The 18,125-nt window shown below is 30.4% G+C and overlaps 1 protein-coding gene across 1 annotated transcript in view; it reads left to right on the forward strand.

Moving 5' to 3' along the window:
* Nucleotides 1-9,964: 9,964 nt before the first annotated feature.
* LOC111637968 (transmembrane and TPR repeat-containing protein CG4050-like) overlaps nt 9,965-18,125 on the forward strand; it is a 30,231-nt gene continuing 22,070 nt past the window's right edge. Inside the window, exon 1 of the mRNA XM_023383579.1 lies at nt 9,965-10,091. The gene's annotated coding sequence lies outside the window, so the exon portion shown is untranslated. The remainder of the gene's footprint in view (nt 10,092-18,125) is intronic.

The following is an 18,125-nucleotide window of genomic DNA, read 5'->3' on the forward strand; positions in this document are numbered from 1 at the left end:
AAATTTAAGTAAAAAGCAGTTGAATTTTAGATTGCTCTAAATTTACCAAATTCTTCTAGTAATGCCAAATAATATTCTATGGGTGTCGAATCATACATTATGAATGAGCATTCGATAAACTTTGCATGGCATCCTACACTGTAGAGGAGTCGTATAGAGGAATCTGTACCTTTAAAGAGAACGTTGTAGATCCTGAATGATTTCTTTGAGTTGTAAATAAATATAAACGGATCCATTTTTATAGAAGATAACGTTATCGTCACCGAGAATCATTTCGCGGTCTTCTGTCAATACTGTACAAAGATGAAGTGAAAAAATAAATAATTGTTATATCGATTGATTAAAGAATAAATTAGATACTTTTATTTGATTTTTTTGACAAAACGAAAAGATAAGTAGACTTTCATTGATCTAAATAGAAAGACAAAAGCTGTTGAGAAAGAGAATAGCTTCACTGATAAAGTAATTTTAAACACTTTAAAGATTCTTCATTGTTGTTTAACAATGTAACATCGATATCAGTTCTGAAAGTCTTAATTTAAAGTTTTTAAATGATATTATTTAACTTTAAAATTTCATTCAAACTGAAAATAAGTATCTGATTATGCATTAAACCATTTATTTTATATAATTCTTCCATTTAAAAAAGAGTAAATTATCAAAAAAATAAACGAGTTCCATTCATAAAAATTATTTTCTTTTTTTTAGAATTAGAAAAAAATGGACGTTGGAAAAACAAACGTGTAAAGAGACGAAGTGATTATGCATAAATGTTTATTGATTAAGCTTCTAAGATAGTCTTTAGCCATTTTATCAAGATAAAAATGATAATGAAGAGTAATTCATCCAGTCAATTTGATCAAAGATATCGATCGAAGAAGGAACGAAGTAGGAAAAGGAATTTTTCTATTGAATAAGATATATGTAAATTATTAATATAAAATTATTTTTAATAAATTATTAATGAATTCCATCTCCTCTATATTTTAATCTCGTCTTTTAAGTTTATCGTCTCCAGTTAATCTCTAGAGGAAACTTTAGATCGACTTCGATTTAAACGTCACGATATATCGTTATTATCAGCTGATGTATCGGGAAAAATCGGTTATAACTCGATATAAAAAATTAATTATTGAGTAAAAAAATGAAAAATATACACATTTATATATATAAATATAAGGGAAAACATAAAATAATAAAAATTTCAATTTTTATAGCACAAGAATGTAGGAGATATCTAATAGTTTCATATGCATATTTCGTATGGCTAGAGTTATGAATAAGTGAAAGCAACTGGGATGTTGGTAGTTTTTTACTTATTTTACGCGTAGTATAAGAATAACTGTACTATTATGTCGGCTTGTTTGTAATTCCCGTGAGGTAAGGCGTCAAGTTTTCTCACGTCTAGTCGTGTTTCACTTTCAGTAAGTCGACATTGCTGCTGGACTAACTTGTCCCTCGAGACAATCGTAATATACTCACTGTTCTGGAAATACCTCACGTTCTTCACTTTTACTCCTCAGATTGATAGCAGGTTCGTTAAAAAGTCGTTTTTATATTTTTTTATATTTGCACTTGTTCGTCTTTATTTTACTTCTGTGAACTATTTCAGTTATTCTTTACTATTTCAAGACCGTTGAAACTGTAACGAGGAGAAGAATTGTTCTCCTCCTCTTCCTTCTCCCGCTCTTCTTCTTTTTTTTAATATGAAGATTGAATGAGAACAGAGGACGAAAAGATTCTTTAGAATCAAATGGATGGAAAGTTATTTTTTAAATTATGAAGAGACCGGAACCATTTCTGCCCGGAGGAATTCCAAAAAATGTTTTTAATATATAATTATGAAACCATCTTGTTATAAATATTATATATTTTAATATGGTCTCTAGTTTGGATCATAGTAAAATATACATATGTAAAGGGGAAGGAAGGCTTTTAATTTTTAATATATTAAAATATCTATCTATAAAATTNTAAGGGAAAACATAAAATAATAAAAATTTCAATTTTTATAGCACAAGAATGTAGGAGATATCTAATAGTTTCATATGCATATTTCGTATGGCTAGAGTTATGAATAAGTGAAAGCAACTGGGATGTTGGTAGTTTTTTACTTATTTTACGCGTAGTATAAGAATAACTGTACTATTATGTCGGCTTGTTTGTAATTCCCGTGAGGTAAGGCGTCAAGTTTTCTCACGTCTAGTCGTGTTTCACTTTCAGTAAGTCGACATTGCTGCTGGACTAACTTGTCCCTCGAGACAATCGTAATATACTCACTGTTCTGGAAATACCTCACGTTCTTCACTTTTACTCCTCAGATTGATAGCAGGTTCGTTAAAAAGTCGTTTTTATATTTTTTTATATTTGCACTTGTTCGTCTTTATTTTACTTCTGTGAACTATTTCAGTTATTCTTTACTATTTCAAGACCGTTGAAACTGTAACGAGGAGAAGAATTGTTCTCCTCCTCTTCCTTCTCCCGCTCTTCTTCTTTTTTTTAATATGAAGATTGAATGAGAACAGAGGACGAAAAGATTCTTTAGAATCAAATGGATGGAAAGTTATTTTTTAAATTATGAAGAGACCGGAACCATTTCTGCCCGGAGGAATTCCAAAAAATGTTTTTAATATATAATTATGAAACCATCTTGTTATAAATATTATATATTTTAATATGGTCTCTAGTTTGGATCATAGTAAAATATACATATGTAAAGGGGAAGGAAGGCTTTTAATTTTTAATATATTAAAATATCTATCTATAAAATTAGGTAGATTTCGAATAAACGATCCATGAATGGATCAATAAGAGACTGAATATAACATATTATTGAGTATCTGCGGAACACAGTACAGAATATGATATCAAGCTTTCTGAGGTGAATAATACAAAGAAATCCTCGCAAATATATAAAATTAAATTGGAATTCTTTCATTCAATACATCTTCGATGTTTTCCTTGTCAAATTTGATATCTCTCATTAAAATCATTCAAGTTTGGAATAAACTTTATTAAAATAGTTTCTGGAATAACGCTCATAAAAACTATATTTTTAACATGTCTTATCAGAAATATCAACATTTACAACATTCCTCCTTATTAGAAATAAATCCTCCATTAAATAAAAAATATTATATTATAAATATTTTTCATTAAAATTATCAAAAATTTCAAATAATTTCTTTAAATATATTATATATATATAGCCTATATATTTGCAATATTCCTCATCGTTAGAAAATTACATTTGGAGAATTCCCTTTTAATTAATTTATCCCCCTTTAGTCACCAAAAAATAAATTGTACTACAAATATTTATTATTATTTATCTCACTAAAATTACCACAATTCTAAATAATCTTCTTGAAAATACATGTTTGTAATACTTCCCGTCATCTGAAATATATTTTTAATATTCCTTTCCATAAAAACTGTTTTAGAACGTTATTTCTCATCAAAACACGTATTTAGAATATTCTTTCCCATAAAGAAATAAATGCTTGACACATTTTCCTTCACCAGAAAAACATGCTTCCTCATCAATAAATATTTTGAATATTCTTCCTCATAGAGAAAATATTTTACCCTCTTTCCATTTCCAAATATTCACAGATATATATATAAATATTTGTAATATTCTACTTTATCAAAGAACATACCTGGAATATTCTTTATTAAAATATAGAAATTTAGAATAGTCCTCATCAAAATGTCCTTAAAAGAGTCTCATCAAGTTATTAGGAAAATTTAAAGATGAATAATTTTATCAGGTTATTCGATTCTCTTTAATGTTCTCCACGCATAATTATATCGACTAAAACAAGGATTCGAAACTTTTGAGTCGCCGCTTCTCATTAAGAATTTAACTCCATAAATTGGAAGCTCATCACATGGTTAAACTTATAAAGTGCAGCAGAATCCATCAGATATATTTAAAGATGCACGAATTAACGTTTTGGTGACAATTTACAAATCTATTCTGCACTTTTCCCATTTTCTTTAAAGTGGTTTACGTCTTAACAAACGGAGAGTAACGAGATCAAGAACCAAGTTAGTTCAATTTTAATAATAATAATACATATTATTATTATTAATATTATTATTATTATAAATATATTATGTATAATATAAACACTGTGTTTCAGATCTTGGACTCTCATTCATATTCACACACATTAACCCTGATAATCAAGATGAGCAGTTTGAGTTTTGCCTTAAGATAATAGATAATGATGAATACAGTGGTATGTTAATATTTTTTGTCATCTTCATAAATTTTNCTGTAGACACGAACGTAATTAAAACATTAAAATTAATGCTAATGCCTGGAGTTACAACTAAATATATACATGAATACTTTTTCTTCCAGTGAATTACTGTATATTAAGGGTAATATAAAGAAAAAAAATCGATTTATTGTACTTAATATGATCCAATCACATGGACAAAGAAATTACAACTTTGCTGAAAAGTAATCGAGGAAAGAAATTAAAACGTATTCTCCGTTTGAATTAAAATAATAACGTCCAAGTTAAATTCAAAGAAATTTATTGTTTTAAGAATTCCTCTTCTTAATTAAATTATATCGGAATTGTCCTCTTTTGAATTAAGGAAGTTCGCACTTAATTCCAAGTTTGGCAAACCAACATTGACATCTATAGACACTATCTTTAGTAATGGGGTGGATGTTATAATTCAGCCACGTGATTGATGTATTTCTTACAAAGTAAGGAAGAAGTAGAAGGATAAAAAAAAGTTAAATTACAAGCTTCATTGATAAATTAGTTCTGTCGATCTAATCGATTTAATGATGAAGATTTTATAATAAAGTTATTTTGGTTCTCAAAAGTTAAATTTTCTTTTTTTTCCATTTTTTTTTGTTGTAATTATCGTTGAAAATATAAAAGAGAAAAGTGTTTTTTAGGAGAAAAATATTGAAAGATTGTCAATATTTTAAGAAACGATTTTATAGATGCGAAAATATGATTCATACTTTCTAAAATAAAAAAAAATTGGTGTATTGTTTGAAAATTTTCCAATAATCGATAGTTCTGTGCTTTTAAAATGATCACGTGGATTAAATTGTTTTAAGATAATTAGTTACTCTTCTATTTGGGGGTGAAACGAAGACCTCTAGCTGCTTCTTATTCAGTGGAAGTAGAAGCGAAAGAAAAATTAATTATTGAGTAAAAAAATGAAAAATATACACATTTATATATATAAATATTTGTAATATTCTACTTTATCAAAGAACATACCTGGAATATTCTTTATTAAAATATAGAAATTTAGAATAGTCCTCATCAAAATGTCCTTAAAAGAGTCTCATCAAGTTATTAGGAAAATTTAAAGATGAATAATTTTATCAGGTTATTCGATTCTCTTTAATGTTCTCCACGCATAATTATATCGACTAAAACAAGGATTCGAAACTTTTGAGTCGCCGCTTCTCATTAAGAATTTAACTCCATAAATTGGAAGCTCATCACATGGTTAAACTTATAAAGTGCAGCAGAATCCATCAGATATATTTAAAGATGCACGAATTAACGTTTTGGTGACAATTTACAAATCTATTCTGCACTTTTCCCATTTTCTTTAAAGTGGTTTACGTCTTAACAAACGGAGAGTAACGAGATCAAGAACCAAGTTAGTTCAATTTTAATAATAATAATACATATTATTATTATTAATAAATANTTTAAGATAATTAGTTACTCTTCTATTTGGGGGTAAAACGAAGACCTCTAGCTGCTTCTTATTCAGTGGAAGTAGAAGCGAAAGGAGTTGTTAAAAGTATTTTATATGTATACAAACGACTTCATGAAGAATACTTTTAATTTTCAAAAGTATCTTCCAACAACGTGCTGTTTTTAAATTCAAAGTATTTTTTTTTCTTAAGAAACGGCATTGAAACCAATGGCTTAATATAGTAACTAATAAATTCGCCTCTCCACTCATCTCACGTTTTCCCATCTCTTCTTGGCATGATATTAACAGCTATTTGTAAAACCAAACAGGCAAATCCAAATTCCGAAATATCTGTAAACACTCGACATTCCGAAACCATTCTTCAGTCGAAACTTTAACAATCTGAAGAGGCAGAAAATGCATTTAAAGTATGGCATTAAGTTTTAACAATTTCTGCGAAAAGAAAAAGGAAAAGAAAAAGCAAAGAAAGAAAAGACAACAGTCTCCAATAAAAGACAATTTGACTGTAAGGCGTGACTATTCCAAATCATGTGGCAAAGGAGACCAGCACGAGAGGAAACGAATAGTTCCGGTATCGGAAATGAACGGTGGCTATAGAACAATGCATTACTTCCACCTCTTCTGGACTGTCTAGCAATTTTTCCTTACCTGTTTCTCACAACTGTCTGAAAGATAGTTGGCTAGAGATAAGGAGAAAATGATCCCTAGAGCCAAACTAACAACATTCACACAATATACTATGTCGATAGGAATATCCATTTATCATGTCGACGACAACCCGAAGTAGATTTAAGCTTAAGTTTTTAACACCCACTTCTTCTTCTTTATATATATATATATTGTTCTTCTTATCCGCTAGGCACGCTTCAAGGATATAAGCACTTTTGTAATTAAGTAAAGTTTAAATTTATAACTCAACTAATTTCTATCGATTTAGGCCTATATTAAATTCAAACAGTGGTTAAGTTAGAGTTTGTATGTAAAAGATACTCATTTGAGCCTTTTATTATTTTAAGTGATATTGATATTTGTGAAGTTCGATGCCAGATTGTTTTCATTACTCGAATCGAGCAATAAGAAATGGATCTATAGCCATCTTCTCCGACAATAAATGTCTTATTCTAATGAATTTCTGGAAGTATATCGATGGGACTATAAAGTTGATCGATTGTTTTTAACTTTCCAGTTTTCTAACTACAGTTATTGTTTACAATTCATCGCGTTTTATAGACATCGATTCCCTTTCAAGTTTTAAAACTTTCCATTTCAAAAAAAAAAAATATTTAAACAATTTTTTAAATCTAAAATTTTCCATTCGTTATTGCTAAAGTCGTAGAGAGAGTATCGCTTTATGACCAAATTTAGAACGAACCGTTTATATTGAGTTATATATAAAACAACATTTTAATAAAGGAAGGAGTTTAAAAAATTAAAAATTCGGCATTTATTTCTTAAAAAAATCAGTAATATCTTTTAGATTTTTGCAACAGAAACGACGTCTTTCTATTGATTTATACATCTGAACATTGAACTTTGAGGAATTTCTATATCGGAATAAGTTACTGCAATATGTCGAAAAAGTGTCAATCTGTGATAGCAATACTGTTTAAAGAGTAGACAGGTAAATACTCATAGCGTACTCGTCCTACCTGTACAGATCGATTTTGTTGCAAAGGTTTAGTATCAGTGCAAACGCCGTCGTTTTGACGATCTGTAAACATTGCTGCACAGCTTCGTATAAAATTAGATGTGGATCCGACACGAAAATTTTCACCTAATAATTCCACACGATTTTATTTTCTATTGGAAATCGTTATATATGTATACATTTGCTACGAAAAACCTTGTTAATATTTGCTTAGTCATTAGATAGAAAGCTCCAAGGATAATGATAATATGTTTGAAAGCTTTAATGGATGTCTTACTTCCAAATTTGATACTATAATAAAATATGTGAATGGATTTTTAATTGTAACTATACATATTATAGACCTAGATAAACGAAGAAAATTCTTCTTAGAATTAAATAAGAATTAATTATTTGTTGCCGTCTTGTAAAAAACTGTATTCAAATGATTACTTTTTCATTTACTCGCTTGACAACTTAGAAGTCATTTTATTAATTACTTATAAATTAATTATGAAATTTTAATCCTTAAGGAACATATATGGAGTAGAAGCACGACGTTTTTACGTGATGTAGTAAATTACTATAAATTAATATTATTAATGACGGTATAGTAAATTATGGAACTTCGAAATTAATGTTTAGATATTTAAACTGTAGACACGAACGTAATTAAAACATTAAAATTAATGCTAATGCCTGGAGTTACAACTAAATATATACATGAATACTTTTTCTTCCAGTGAATTACTGTATATTAAGGGTAATATAAAGAAAAAAAAAATCGATTTATTGTACTTAATATGATCCAATCACATGGACAAAGAAATTACAACTTTGCTGAAAAGTAATCGAGGAAAGAAATTAAAACGTATTCTCCGTTTGAATTAAAATAATAACGTCCAAGTTAAATTCAAAGAAATTTATTGTTTTAAGAATTCCTCTTCTTAATTAAATTATATCGGAATTGTCAACGGGAATAATTTGTTTAGTATCTACAATGCGACGAACATAAAAAATAATTCCGTGCAATTTAAAACCCCTCTTTGAATAAATTTTAAAAAATAATAATTTTTACAAAAATTCAATCGATTATTTTAAATATTGAAAAATTTTTAGTTTCGTGATTAGTTTTTAGATGTTTTTACATGAGATCGACGTAACAAAAAAAGAATCAAAAAAAGTTATCTATTAGACGAAGGTGGAAGAAGCACCTTTAATTCGCAATCAACAATTGAACATCAATTGCTTCCAATCAGGAGTTTGTACACAAAAATAACGTTTCTGTCCAAGAGCCTATTGGCTAACACATTGCCCATCATGGTTCAATTTTCCAGAACATGCTTCGTTAGTCTCATTCATATCTGTGATATAACGGCATTAACGAAAAGCCTGAGGGACTTTACTCTGGAGAATAAGTTTCTCTAACGTCTGGAAACACGAAGAAAAAAATTAGTAAAATATCTTTGTGAAAATTTTCAAATTTCACTTATTTAAAAAAAAATTAAAATTTCAAATTTTAATCGATTTTATTTTTTTTCCCCTCATTTATATCCCAATGTAAGAAAGAGAATGCGATCAAGAAACAGTATTTTCTTTTGAATATTTTGGAATATAAATCGTTACAACAGTTTCGTATTCTTTACATAAAAAAATACGGTTTTAGTGTGTAATAATATCTGCAATTTTTGGATAATGAGTGGCACAACTCGGACGAAAACGATATTTTAATTAGACGATAGAAAAACCGTTACAACTGCACGACTAATTCATTTACTTCTTACTTCAAAAAATAAGTAGTCCGTATATGAAAATATTACTAAAATTTTGCTTAATGAATACCATAACTCGAATGAAGATAATGTTTTTAATTTGAAAATTAATTAAAAATATTTAAAAACAATTAAAATTAGAAACCTTTAGTTTTGTAAATAAATAATTTGTGTAGTTAAATGAAAATTTTGCGTACTGAATGGCATAATTATGAGAAAATAATACCGTTAATTAAATATTTTGCATACTTACAATAAAAATAAAGCTTAATATTAACAAATTTTGAGTAACGTATGGCACAGTTCGAAAACAATATTTTATCGAACGAAGCGAAAACCGTTACAACCGAACGTATTGTACCGTACGTAACTAATTGTATTGTTACGTTATAAAATCGAGATTGTTTAGTATACGAAAATATTAATAGACTTTGAGTAACAATAACACAAATTTGTGTAACTAATTATAAAAAAAATAAAGCTCAGGTACGAAAATATTGATAAATTTCGAAGAGCGAATGGACACAATTAGTAAAAGAACAATAGTTGCAATGGAAGAAAAGGAAAAGAGTAAGGACCACCTTCGCGTAATCGAATAATTTGGCAATTTCTTAAAGAAAAATGCACAAAGTAGGGTATATGAAAATATTAGCAGATATTGTATAGCGAATGGCACAAGTCGAACGACGTTAGTATAAATAATTCAAGAAAATTAGCATTAAATAAAGTTAGAAGGAGGCGAAGGTCCGACGCAGCAGATTGCGACTCCACCTCACCTGAAGCAATAGACTAAGCCGGTAATGCAGGCTGAACGGTTCGCCAGCAGACACACAACAGCTTTTGCCACAACCGGACGCATAAGTTCTCACTCAGCCTTCGTGACAAACACTCCAATTGATTGTGCCCTTCGACGATAAATACTTATCACCCGACTCGAAATGTATCCGAGACAACCCGTCAACTGCGAAAAGAAAAAGGTATTTTTTTCTAACCGCTATACCAAATTTTTCTATATATATGAATAGAACCTTAAGGTTTAAACGTAAAAGAAAGCTTTTGTACCTTAGCGTGTCACGTGGTCGCCTTTAATTGTTCTCGTACGTCATTTTTCACGTTTATTAATTTACCGAAGTTTATTTAATCTTCGATAAACGTTATATACGACATTTTTAAAGTCCATAATATAGTCCTGTCAATTTTCAATGGGAATAAGACGCGTCGACAATGGGGTAGACATTAATCATTTTGGATAAGGCGCAAAACTAAGAGTGGTACACTTCTGCCTTAGGCATTCCCGTGATTAATGTCGTGAAATTGTGGGAACGACATTATTGTATTCGGTTCCTCCGCTCCTATTTTTCCTATCCGATTCTATCGATAGGCCAAATGTATGGCCTATCAACTCGATAATTATTTTTCGAAATCGATAAAAGTACGTGCCTGTATTTAAATATGATTATTTAGTTTAACGTACTTAAGAGAAGCGGTGTACTTTGCAATTATTCTCTAGAAATTGAATGATTTAAATGAAGTATATTGTTTAATTTACCGGATTGTATCGAAACCGATTAATTTATTCCACGGCACAGGTTGACCAATTCTAGAAAATGATATTTTCCAAACAATATTTTCTATAATATCATCAATTATCTATGCAAAACATAGTTTGCTTCGGCCGTATATCTAGGTCGAAACAGTACTGTTATTATTTGAAGACGTATCGTATGATAGATTACATTATTTTCTTTACCACAAATAAGTTTTGGAATCACTTCTTTCGGAAATACATACAAATATTATTGCTTTTTTTAAAAAAAAAACATTTATATCTTGGAAGAATTAAAAAAGAAACGTATTTATAGTGTATTTGATAATAGTCTGGTGCAATTAAAAGCGAAATTCATCTAGAATAAGGTAGAAAGTAAACTTTTATGAAGTAAATTTAATTGGTCGTCAATCTGGAAAATCTCGGTTGTATTGTCTATTAAACTAGAGATATTTTAGCGAAGTATCGACTTTATTCTTTTAATCTACTCTATACAAAGACATTATAACCCGTAGACTCCCAACTTTACAGTTTAGTTCCTCTGATGAAACAGTTATTGAATTAGTCAAGGTGGGAGTGGCAAATTTATAGAACAATTCCTCGCCCCGTTGTAATCTATCCGAGATGGAAAGTTACTTTTATCCTATATCCTTAAATCTTTCGACCGCTCTTAGCTACTCTGATTTATAATTATAGTATGTACTTTCTTTAGACCAAGATGCTACTATATGTGATGACTTTCTCCTTCCTTTACGTATATCCTACGATATGATACACCGAGAATTTGGAGAAAATAATATTCTTTTCTACATTTATAATTATTTTTTTTTAAGAGTTAATCCATTTTTAACGAACAACAAATACAAGTAATGTATTTTCCTCTAAAAATTTGAGGAATACGAAATAATTTATTACTTCGAAAACATTTATTTTTAGTCAAACTAGGACATTAATATTCTAATCATAAATGTTTTTGAATTAAAGGACAAAGTAAAAAATTGTAGAAAATTGCATTTTCTTTTTCTTCTTCTTTTAAATCTTTATCTTAGTGGAAATTTATTGAATAAAATTCATAGCATCCGAACATTAAAAATCGCTTTTTGATAGAGTTGCTGAAAGAAGCATTTGGTGGAATAACGTGTCTCTTAAGATTAATTAGACTATAACGACATTTTAAATAACCCAGTTAATTAATTTAGCATTACAAATGTATTCGAAAATGAATATCAAGTTAGAAATGCACTTAACTGGATATTTTTCGGTGAGAAAAGGTAGTTTGCATCTTAGAATATATATTCTTGTGCGTATCATGTCTTCTAATGTTTCGCTCGGTTTATTTTCTTCTAATTTTGTTGGCGAAGATCGGAATAAATCCAATTTTCTGTTGCTAAGTCATATCTGTAGCTTTTTAGGTTCACCTCGGAGACGTGGCCATAAGGATCGCTTCGGTTACGTTCTTAATATCAGACATCGAGCCAATAATAGGGAGTTATCGATGTTACGATCGGGAAAATTGGCACTGGATGTCATTCATTCATATATGTCTCATTAGAAGATTTTTGGGTGGGGTGTGAGGACAATTCTCTAGGGATGGAAAAACGGAAGTGCTGGCGTGTATCTGGATAATGATGGGATGTGAAATTAGCTCACGTGACGGGAAATAGAGACACCATCAAATATCACCTGGCGACCCAATTGATAAACCTGGAAAAGTTGACATCATTAAATGTTATATCGGAATAATCTGGATTCTGTGGAGAGACTATTAAACGAAATATAGTATAAATGCAAAGAAATTCGCTACGAAAAGTAGGAAATGATTACTCGAATTTCTAAACACGGCGCGTTTAAATTACACATAATTGAAGTTAAGAAAGCGAAATACCATTTACCAGTTTACCAGTTAATCTGTTTTACACTCGTTTGAAAATATTTAAATGATTAAATTTACAGTTTCTACCCGAAAAGGTCACGTCGAAATGCTAGTTACACTAAATGAATTGCGTATGAATTTTCTGCGATCACCTATCAACCGATGCAGGTGATAGAAGAAAATTGATGTGAACTCGCGTGTTTTTATAGGCAAAGGAGGAGCGGAATAATTAAACAAAATTCGGTTTATTCGACACGCTGTAGACTCTGGCAGTGACATGCGGTACGAATACTCAGTTTGCATCGCCTCCACATGAATGTGACATCTGACGAAGACTTTATTAATTATTAACAATGTATACTGTATTAGCTTTGTAAAATGTCGAATCTGTTAAAGGCTTTATTAAATTTTGCTCGAATCGGATGAATTGAATTTTATAAATCCATATTTAGGAACAAGCGAGAAAGAATTTAAGATTTGATCTGAATTGACTAAGAGTCAATTCGCCTCAAATCTAACTATTCCTACATATAAAAAGTCATTTTCTTCAAGAAAAACTGTCAAAATTAATGTATTGTGTAAAAGTAATTTCTCTTGGCTGCAAATAGAATTTCCTTTTCCATTCTCCAAGCAAAACGCTTTATCATATTTGCGCATTGAATTTGGTTGGCAGCGTGGCACAGGAAATGACATCCACCCCCCTTCTGTAACTTTCCTCGCTTCTGTCATCCTGTACTTTTCCTCCAAAATGTTTAATATTTCAACTTCTGTTTCCTCCGGCTGCTTGCATTGTTAAATGCCAACAGCTTTGAATTTTCTGCTTGTTGCTGCTATCAAAAGAATTCTTTGCCCCTTTGAAACTTTCACACCTATTCAAGATATCTTAACTGTTCGATATCTGAATCATAATTAGATATCAACAAAACACCAATATTTTAAAAAATAATTTAAAAACTTTAATACTTTTCTTTTTTATATATATAAAATATAAACTGCGCCAAAAGCGTGTGGTATATATTTTGACACGCGAAAAGATTTCGCGATGGAACCTTAAATTAATATAAAATGAAGTCTTTGGAGATCTGAGGATTTTTATGTCTGTAATATAAGAGTTTGGCTGTTTCGAGTTTTCAGGAAATATCTTTGTCCAGCTCCTGCAACAAGATAGTGATCCAATGTGAAGAACCTTCTCCCTTGGGAGTCTCTACGAATTCAAACTGATATCGTTGGGATAGTTATTATCCATTGTATGCTTCACAATAGAGATATTATATTCTTGATTACAAACACCCCCCTCATAATACGAGAAAGAATTCTTTAAAAGTATATCAACTTATTCCCAATTTAACAGACAAATAACAAAAATAAAACGTTTGGAATCAGAAGTCTTTATTTGTTATTATTATTCTTTCTCTTTCAAAACAATCCTCGAAGATAGAAAAAAAGAAGAAAAGAATAAAACGAATTTATTAAATTATTTATTTATTTTTACAATGATAAAATTAAATAGAACTTATCCAATATAAATTGAAAAGGAAAATCAATTTACGCTAGAAGCTCTGTAGACGAAAATAATAATAATAATAAAAAAGAAAAGCAATATTCACTTCTTTGGGATTTATTTCAATAATTAATTTCGATTTTGTAGCTTTTATTTTCCAGATTTCATTTTTAAAATGGAAATAAATTTAAAAAAAGAGGAGAAATTTTTAAAATTTGAGTTGCAAAATGTCAATAATCTCAATAAGTCAAACATGATAAAGTGGTAGAAAGTTAAAGACAGGTTTTTGGATATCTAAAAAATAAAACCAATCTATTTATTCTATTCGTTTAGCGATTTTTAAATTGTTTGGTTGAATTTTTCCTGTTGGTACTCGAGAAATGGTTACGTTGTAACCAATAAAAAGCCAACGGTAAAAAAATCAATGGCGTAGAAGGGTCAGGAAACAGACCCATATTCTTATTGAACTGACCAGCAAACTTTGTCTAAATGTCACCAATGAAACGACTAGGTATACCTTTCCTTCACTCTATTGATCATAAGTTTCTGCTAGATTTTCTTCCGATTTCTGCACTCCTATCTCAAACGTTATTTATGGAAAATTTTAGAGTGAAAATTCAAGAAAATTATTTAAAATCACCCTCTGGACTTTTTTAAATATTTAAAAAATTAAATTACACAGAATAATAATCCCAACTGTAACGTTAAAGAAATTGAAAGAAAAGAAAAAAAAATTGGTTCGACATCCGATGCAATCATAACATAAACAGATATAAAAGTGCAGATTAAATTATTTCGGATCGAAGTAATAAGATTTTAAAGTAATTTAAAATGTAATAATGTAAGTTTAAACATTATAAGAGCGGAAAATGAAGAATTAAAATAAGAAAGAAAACAAACTGGGCACTTTCAGACTGTCACCAGATTGTCATTTCGTAGCCGAGAGGCTCTTCAATCCAGTTTACTTTAATGAGAGGATATCAGAAAATTGTTGAAGCATGCAAAAAATGACTCCTAGAGAGAGAGAAAAAGAATAGTAGAGATCTTCTCGATCGGCTTTACAACAGAATCGCGGTTGGTTGCTCTACGTCATACACTAACAAACTACTTATAGAAAGTTAAAGGAGAGTCACTGACCAGATACAATAACACCTGGCAGTTTTGGGTGGACCGAGGTATTAAACTTTGCACAGAGAGAGAGTATCGAATTTTTGCACGTACGAAGAATCACCCTCCCCACATAATAAATAAAGCCGGAGGTTCTTCCGGTTTAACGAATAAATTCGATCACGTGATCACCGGACGAGTTATTCCTCGAAAAATCGATTAAAAGCAATTCGAAAAAGTCATAGGGGGGCTTAAAAACCTTGCCTATTGGTTAGCATTTTATGTGCCATTTGGGAATTTAGGCAATTAATTTAGCTACTGTCATTATATCGGCTTTCGCATGGTATCGAGTGCTGTAAAACGGGTTAAAAAACGCAACACTAGTTTAACTAGTCGTGTAATCAGTGGTTAAGACGACGACTAAATTTTTATTGCTCTCCGTTACACGAATAGAACTAGGGGCGGTTTGCTCCTAACCTCCGAAACGATTAAAGAAACAACTAAACTATTTTATAGGAGAAGGGAGGAGTAAGAGGAAACTAGTCATTTTCATAATAGATTTCTCTCGTTTTTTTAATATTATGAGCAATTTTGTATCGTTTCTAATTATGCAGATTGGAATTTTTTTCCGAGTTTAATCCCGTATTTACTACTTAATCGTATTTTAAATTGCTTCCGACTAACTGATCCTTTCCTTTTTTTTACCATCCTTCTCCAATGACCATTAAACAATTTCTCTGGCCATATCGGTCGTTAGCCTCGTATAAGAACCTTCTAAACCGAGAATAATCGTAAGAAATTAAAGTTTTTGATAGTAGTGAGAGGGGGGATTACTGCAAATGTGGTGCCATCTGTTGTTTAAATTAGAAACACTTAAGTTTAAATCTTGTTAAGTACGCTTTGAGAGTGTTTAGCGATAAAAAATTTGTCTTTAAATTAAAAATTTGAAAATAAATCTTAGCTATAGAAAGATAGAAATTAGTAAAACTTTATCCAATTTAAATATTTTTGAATATTATTTAATTTGTAATAAAATTTTTATGTGGGGATGCGGAAGGAGAGCGATGAATAAAAGGAACGAAATCAAAATTTAAGTGCGAAAATTGTACTGTAATATTTCTTTAATTGGGAGCGTATGAGGGATGAAGGGCCGCATATTGAAAGCGATAATAAAAATTGATTTATCTACGCTTCCGTACATTGACGATATTTACCAGTTTCGTCTTATGTGGATCGTAAAAATTCCTTTGACGTTCAATTGGATTGTAGATCGGATTTAAGATACGATCAATTCAACTGTAGGCTCTTAAGAAGGATCCTCAAGATCAATTGGTCTCGTGCGTCACAAGGACACTCTTATCAACATCAACCGGTGATTTGTGCCGTGTTCGGCTCGACACTTGCACTACAGTTGTCAACCTTATCCAATTGACTTAGAAGTGTTGTAAATCTTCCGCTACTATGGAAACTCCGCTATCAAATGAATATTCAATGGCCAACGAGTTACAATGGCCATTTACACCTTTCAACATTGCATTCCTTCAGAAAAATAGCGACAATCTCTTCCAGGCTAAACCAGATAAAGAGCTCAATATCTGTGAATTTACTGCTGAAGATTTCTAACGTTTCCAGCATATATTATGGAAAATACGTGCGCCAAACTTTTTCCAACTTCTTTTTTTTTCTACGTTTTAACTTCGAATTTTGTATTTTAAGCACAAATTATTATTAAAATTTTGTTTAAAATGTTCGTAAAAATCGCTTAATTAAATTACTAATGGTAATAATAAAATTTTACTTCCGTTTACCAGCTTAAAGCATAGGAGTAATAAGTGAAATTTGAAAAGTATATCTTTAATTATATCGTAAACTATTGTGTGAAGTTTTGGTGAAATGTTTGTAAATCCGGTGACCAGCTATTTCGTTCGCACCATTTGCAAAATGTCTCTCCTATATACTCGACGATTGGACAGAGCTTAATGGCCACAGTAATGACTGTAATTATTATATGGAAGAATGGAAATCCCTATTGCAGATTACGTGTACGAATGAAGATAGGCAGCTTAATTGCAAACCGAATAAAATCGTTGCCAGTTTTTTTCCTTCTACCTCTCCGTTAATTAAATATATTAAGTTTTGTTGTATGATATTCAATCAACGAGAAAGATTTCTCTCTCGAAAAGACCCTCATCGCCATCGTCTTGTTTGCTGCACAAACGACGATGGAAAAGTAGTGGATGCTACTCTCTGCAACAGCCAGTTCTTAATTGGTTACAGCTGCAACACTCTCTTTTGCAGGTCCCGCATCGGATAATAGCCACGCTGCCTAATTCTCTTTGCACACTGCACTCGGAATTAGGAGGTCGTCTTTAGTTAAGATAAAATAATTGCACCTATCATTGATGTGAAAGATAAGGATTGTTAACTTGTGCAGTCTTTTCAAACTGTAATGACCATCAAAATGTTCTCGGCCGTTTACCGGTTAATTGATTGATTATCCAACGAATTATCTAAGATAAAAGTGGTTTTACTTTGATGGCCACTACCATACTTAATGATTTTGATAGATTTTCTTACCTTTGTCAATCCCTACAATTTTTTTTTTTTTTGCTTTCGAAAACTTGCGATTTATTTTCAGGAATGTACAGTACAGTGCTTGTGTCGCAACGTTATTTAATAAATTTATAGTTGTTTACTGCCGATTTTATATCTGAATAGTCTTTTCTCATCCTTTTCGATACGAAATTCTTCCTTTTAGCACGACATTCTCGTTTTTCGGGCATAAAAACTCCTTTTTAGCGCAAAAATTTTTCATTTTAGCATGAAAATTCCTATTCAGCACGAAATTCTCTCTTTTCAATACAAAATTCTTTCTTTCAGCACGAAAATTTTCATTTTTCAGAATGAAAATTTTCGCTTTTTAGCACAAAGTCTATTTTAAAGGACAAATTTTCCCTTTTTAACACGAAACTCATATCCATTGC

The sequence above is a fragment of the Centruroides sculpturatus genome, unplaced genomic scaffold (genome assembly GCF_000671375.1).
Source record: "Centruroides sculpturatus isolate CEXI.00-Female unplaced genomic scaffold, Cexi_2.0 scaffold1203, whole genome shotgun sequence".
Taxonomy (NCBI): domain Eukaryota; kingdom Metazoa; phylum Arthropoda; class Arachnida; order Scorpiones; family Buthidae; genus Centruroides; species Centruroides sculpturatus.